The following is a 6,024-nucleotide window of genomic DNA, read 5'->3' on the forward strand; positions in this document are numbered from 1 at the left end:
GACTTCCAGCAGCAACAACAAGTCTCTCCCTCAACAGTAGATCCCTCCCAGCAACATAAGTCCTCCCACCAGCAACAATAGGCCGCAGGGGAGGGCTGGGCCAGGGGGCAGGGATGCAATTGCCCCCTGGGCTGCTCTGATATGCGGTGGCAAAGGCTGCTGTGCCGTCAGCTCAAAACCGCAACATGCACAGTTCTTGAGCTGGCCGAGTCCAGCACTGTGAGCCAGCTATGTCTTCATGTCGGGGCTAACAGTCTGTGTTACACAGCACAGCCCCGCCACTCCACACCATTGGCTGGCAGAGGCTGGACCTGCTCTCTGCTCAATCTGAGCAGTTGGCTGGAATTAGGGTTGCCACCTTTTCTTCAAGTCAAACCCGAACACTTTAGCGGCGCACAGCAATTTTTTTTTTATAGTATGAACTATACATATATTTTGCTACTTAATAACATTACTAATCATATGAAGTTAATAACAAGAATCCCCCCTTTACATCAGAGTCCACAGAGTTCCTCTTTACATCTGAATTCGCAGAGTTCCCTTTCACTGTAAGCGGGGGTCTCTGCAGACTCTGATGTAAGGGAGAACTCTGGGGACTCTGACATAAGGGATGCGCTGGGAACCCTGATCTAAGGGGGAACACTGAGAACTCTGATGTACAGAGAGGACTCTGATGTAAGAAGAAAGACTGTGGCCTCTGGTGTAAAGGGGAACTCTGATATAAGGGGTGCTCTGAGAACCCTGATTTGCCTTAGTGTACTTACTCAGAGGCAAGAGAGTGAAGGGGGAGACTTCAATCACAGATGGATGGATGGTGAGCTCACTCACCTCTTGACAGTCAGCACCTCTCATCCAGTTGGATCTGAGGCTGCTGGACTTCAAATTTCTGGCCCAAATTTTCCTTTTCTGAGGCACAGTGCCAGGGATTGGAGTGTGGGCAGACAAAGAGGGGTAGGGGTGGGGGGAAGAGGTGCAGATCGAGCCCTCTCTCCTCTCCCGTCTGTATGTGTTTGGGGGGGGTGTTGTTAATGTTGGCTTTGGGGAGTGTGAAAGAGAGTAACAGACACTCTCAGCTTAGGCAACTGCAGCCAGCAAACCTGCTGGGAAGCCATAGGCCAGTCTAAATAATGTGTCCGGGTTGCAGACAGTCTGAAACCCGGACACATGATTCCAAACCCGAACTGTCCGGGTGAATCCTGGACAGGTGGCAACCCTAAGTGTGAAGCGGGGTCTCTCTGTGGAGGCAGTGTGAAGCGGGGTCTCTCTGTGGAGGCAGTGTGAAGCGGGGTCTCTCTCTGTGGAGGCAGTGTGAAGCGGGGTCTCTCTGTGGAGGCAGTGTGAAGCGGGGTCTCTCTCTGTGGAGGCAGTGTGAAGCGGGGTCTCTCTCTGTGCAGGCAGTGTGAAGCGGGGTCTCTCTGTGCAGGCAGTGTGAAACAGGGTCTCTCTCTGTGGAGGCAGTGTGAAGCAGGGTCTCTCTCTGTGGAGGCAGTGTGAAGCGGGGTCTCTCTCTGTGGAGGCAGTGTGAAGCGGGGTCTCTCTCTGTGGAGGCAGTGTGAAGCGGGGTCTCCCTCTGTGGAGGCAGTGTGAAGCGGGGTCTGTGTAGGCAGTGTGAAGCGGGGTCTCTCTCTGTGGAGCCAGTGTGAAGCGGTCTCTCTCTGTGGAGGCAGTGTGAAGCGGGGTTTCTCTCTGTGGAGCCAGTGTGAAGCGGTCTCTCTCTGTGGAGGCAGTGTGAAGCGGTCTCTCTCTGTGGAGGCAGTGTGAAGCGGGGTCTCTCTCTGTGGAGGCAGTGTGAAGCGGGGTCTCTCTCTGTGGAGGCAGTGTGAAGCGGGGTCTCTCTCTGTGGAGGCAGTGTGAAGCGGGGTCTCTCTCTGTGGAGGCAGTGTGAAGCGGGGTCTCTCTCTGTGGAGGCAGTGTGAAGCGGGGTCTCTCTGTGGAGGCAGTGTGAAGCGGGGTCTCTCTCTGTGGAGGCAGTGTGAAGCGGGGTCTGTGCAGGCAGTGTGAAGTGGGGTCTCTCTCTGTGGAGGCAGTGTGAAGTGGTCTCTCTCTCTGTGCAGGCAGTGTCAAGCAGTCTCTCTCTCTTTGGGGCAATGTGGAGCAGTCTCCCTCTCTCTCTGTATGGGGAATGTGGTGTAGATGGGTGGTGAGCCGATTCAGTGGTTCAATGGGCCACTTGCCTGGACTTGCCCCCCAGGCCTAAGGCTGCCAGCCCTCCCCTGAATAGGCCTACCTACCAACAGTAGACTCCCACACAAAAATAGAACCCCCGCCAGCGACAATAGATACCCCAGCACTCCTTGGTTTGACACATTCAGTGTTAGCCCTTGAACACACGGTCGGACATTTCCGATAGAAAATGTCTGATCGGACCGCGTTGTCGGATAATCCGACTGTGTGTGGGCTCCATCGGACTGTTTCCGTCGGACTATCCGACCGACAAAGTTTTAGAGCTGGGCTATAAAATTTTCCGACAACATGATCCGATCGGACTTTGTCCAATCATGTGTAGAGAATTCCGATCGTGCCACGCATGCTCAGATCAAATTCCTAGACCAAAGCTATTGGCTACTAGCCTGAACGTAGTCCTGTCGTAACGAAATAACGTCATCACGTTACGAACGATCGGATTTTCCGACAACTTTGTCCGACCGTGTGTATGCAACACCAGTTTCTGGCAAAATCCGACGGATTTTGTTGTCGGAATGTCCAACCGTGTGTACAAGGGCTAAGAGGTGCCGGTGTACTGACGAGAAAGGCCCCCCCATCGGATAGCGTCCGCCCTATACTGCGCAGGCACAGCACTTGTGCAGTTACGGAGGACAAAGGCGACGCCAAAAGTCTCAGAAGATGAACGGCGCCTGTGCCCTTAATAGTACATTCTGTCACACCCTCCCGATGTTGTAAAACAGCACTTTGTAACAGGGCCCCTCGCGGGCTCGCCACGCTTCGGGCAATTCTAACTCTATGTCCACTTGGATGGTGGGGCTTGAACCTGGACTCAGGGCAGAACATACTATTAAGTGTGCAGGCGCCGTGTAGATCAGCTGTTCATCTTCGGAGACTTTCAGCGTCTCTTTTGTCCTCCGTACTACGCAAGCGCAGTATAGGGCAGACACTATCCGATGGGGGACATTTCTCGACAGAACACCGGAACTGCATTCCCCTATGTTCCCGCTGAAAAGGAGCCCTGGTCCTTTGAACAAGATGGGCACGGAATTGGCGGTGGGGGTCATACATCGGCAACGAAATGCTGGAACAACCGCTGGAAGGCGGTCTGCCTGGTATTTGTTTTCTACAGAAAATGTATATATGGATCTTGCCTACTGAATGCAGAATGGACCTCTGCTCAAATGTCCCGACCCCCTCCTATCCAATCAGGATTTCCACCCTTCAGTCGGTGGGAAGTGAAGGGCTTATAACAAAGGCGGTCATTGTAAACAGAAATTCATATAATTATACAATAAATCTGTTTGTATCAATCTTCAGTTTGTTTTTCATTCATTTGTTTCACCTTCGTTAAAAATTTTTATAGCGCCGTCGTTTGTTTCAATTTTTTTTGTATGTTCACTAGGGTTGCACCGATACTAGTATTGGTATCGGTGCCGATACTGAGTATTTGCACAAGTATCGGTACTCGTGCAAATGCACCGACAACCGAAACCGATACTTTCAATCTCGGTTATTTCAGCTGTCAGCGGGTCTCGCCTGTGGACAGCTGAAGTCTAAGCCCTTGTACACACGATCGGAGATTCCGACGGAATGTGTCCGATCGGAGCGTTTTGGCGGATATTCCGACTGTGTGTGGTCTGCATCGGACTGTTTCCGTCGGAATATCCGTCGGACCAAATTTTCCACCTTGCCGGAAATATTTTCCCGACAAAATGCTCCGATCGGACATACTCCGATCATGTGTAGAGAATTCCAATCGGACAAAGTGCCACGCATGCTCTGATCAAATTCCTACATCAAAGCTATTGGCTACTAGCCTGAACGTAGTCCCGTCGTAACGAAATAACGTCATCACGTTCTGAACGATCGGATTTTCTGACAACTTCGTCCAACCGTGTGTATGCAACAGTTTCAGAAAAAAATCCAACGGATTTGGTTGTCGGAATCTCCGATTGTGTGTACAAGGGCTTAAAGAAGTCCGGTAATACGAGCTGTCAAAAAATAAAAATAAAAATCTCAGCCCCTGAAACACGAAAATAAAAAGAAACATTGTTTCTTTTTGTATCTTTCTGTTTCTTCATCTGCAGATCAAAGCGATGAACAAATGTTCCTCTGTTTAACCCGTTATTAACCCTTAATTTACTCTAATCAGCCTTAATGTTTTGTACTATTGCTGACAGCTGCAGTGAAAAAAAAACATTTGCGGTAGGTATCGGCGAGTACTAAAAAAAAAAAAAAGTATTGGTGCATCCCTAATGTTAACAGCGTTATAATCTGTGTGTAATAATAAAGAAACAAGTCCGCTGTATATGAAGATAATATCAACCCCTTTAATCCGGCACCTCCTGGCCCTTTAAGTGGTTTAGGAGGCGGGGCAGGGTTTATGATCGCATGAAGGCCGTGATTGGATGTGACGGTGGTCACGTGATTGGAAAGCTCCCAGTCTCAAATTAGCGATTGCCAGATTTCTGCTCTGTGCCGGGAGCTTGCAGGGCGCACGCTGTATTCCCACCATTACACGCAAATATGCAGCCGCTATATAGCTGAATGAAGGCTACAGCGCGGACCTACGTTGCCATGAGGCCATCAATAGACGTGTTCCCCTTTGCACACTCCCCGCGCACCCCCTGCAGGACGCGTGCGGCACGTGCTGTGATCACCGAGTCAATGAGACTCTGGTGATCGATCCCGGCCCCTTTACCATGTGATCAGCTGTCAGCCAATCAGCTGACAGCTGATCTCGTGATGTAAACAGAAGATCGGTACTTGTTTTTTTTTCTCCTCACTCTGACAGTGCTCCCCTCCCCAGGCAGTGGATCGGTCAGTCAGTTACCAGTCCCTCGCTTACCCCATCTATGGCACGGCCCTTCCCTCTGGGCGACGGGTGGCGGCTTCCCCTGCGTCTCCTCCTCGGCATCACGGCGGCCATGCAGTGTTGTCACTAGGGTTGGTGTCACCTGGTGCGACAAAACATGGTGTTACCCCCCTCCTGCCCAGCACCCTGCAGGCACCCCAAACGGCCCCTATAAATGATAGTATAGGGTAGTATAGGACAGGCTGAGGTGGCATAGTGTGGGTTGCGGTGGCATAGGGCAGGTTGCAGTGGCATAGGATGGGTTGGGGTGGCACAGGGTGGGTTGCGGTGGCATAGGGCAGTTTGGGTTTGGCATAGGGCAGGTTGTGGTGTCATAGGGCAGGTTGCAGTGACATAGGGCAGGTTGCAGTGACATAGGGCAGGCTGAGGTGGCAAAGGGCAGTTTGGGTTTGGCATAGGGCAGGTTGGGATGGCAAAGTGCAGGTTGGGTTTGGCATAGGGTAGGTTGGGATGGCATAGGGTAGGCTGGGATGACATATGGCAGGTTGGGATGGCATAAGGCAGGTTAGCACTCTATGTAGAGACAGACAGTGTGCAGTAACGTACAGCATGCCCGGAGATGAAGACACCCGGGGGCTGCTGTGTTCTCACTATTTTCTCCTCTAGCTGCAGGATCAGCCAGAGTGAAGGAGTCTGTGGGAGGAGTAGAGGAGGCAGCCACACCCCCAGCTCCGCCCACCATCTCTGGCTGCCTCCAGAGATATTGGAGATCCCCGAGGGACAGCTTAAGATGGGGGAGTGTTAAAGGCAGCCTCCCCCACACCTGGTGTCACCTGGTGCGGCCCACCCCCCCGGCACCCCCATAGCAACGCCACTGCAGCCATGCATCTCCTCCCTCCTAGGCCAATAATATCGCTTCTGCTTTCGGCCAGTTGGGAAAGGGGTCTCAGGACCTGCTTCCTGATTGGCTGGCCGCTTCCTGGAGGAGAATCAGTACGACAATAGCGAATATTCATTCACTATTGTCACGCAACTGGGTAAGC

This window comes from Lithobates pipiens, unplaced genomic scaffold (assembly GCF_037356315.1).
Source record: "Lithobates pipiens isolate NorthernLeopardFrog02 unplaced genomic scaffold, aLitPip1_a1.2 Scaffold_35, whole genome shotgun sequence".
Classification (NCBI taxonomy): Eukaryota; Metazoa; Chordata; class Amphibia; order Anura; family Ranidae; genus Lithobates; species Lithobates pipiens.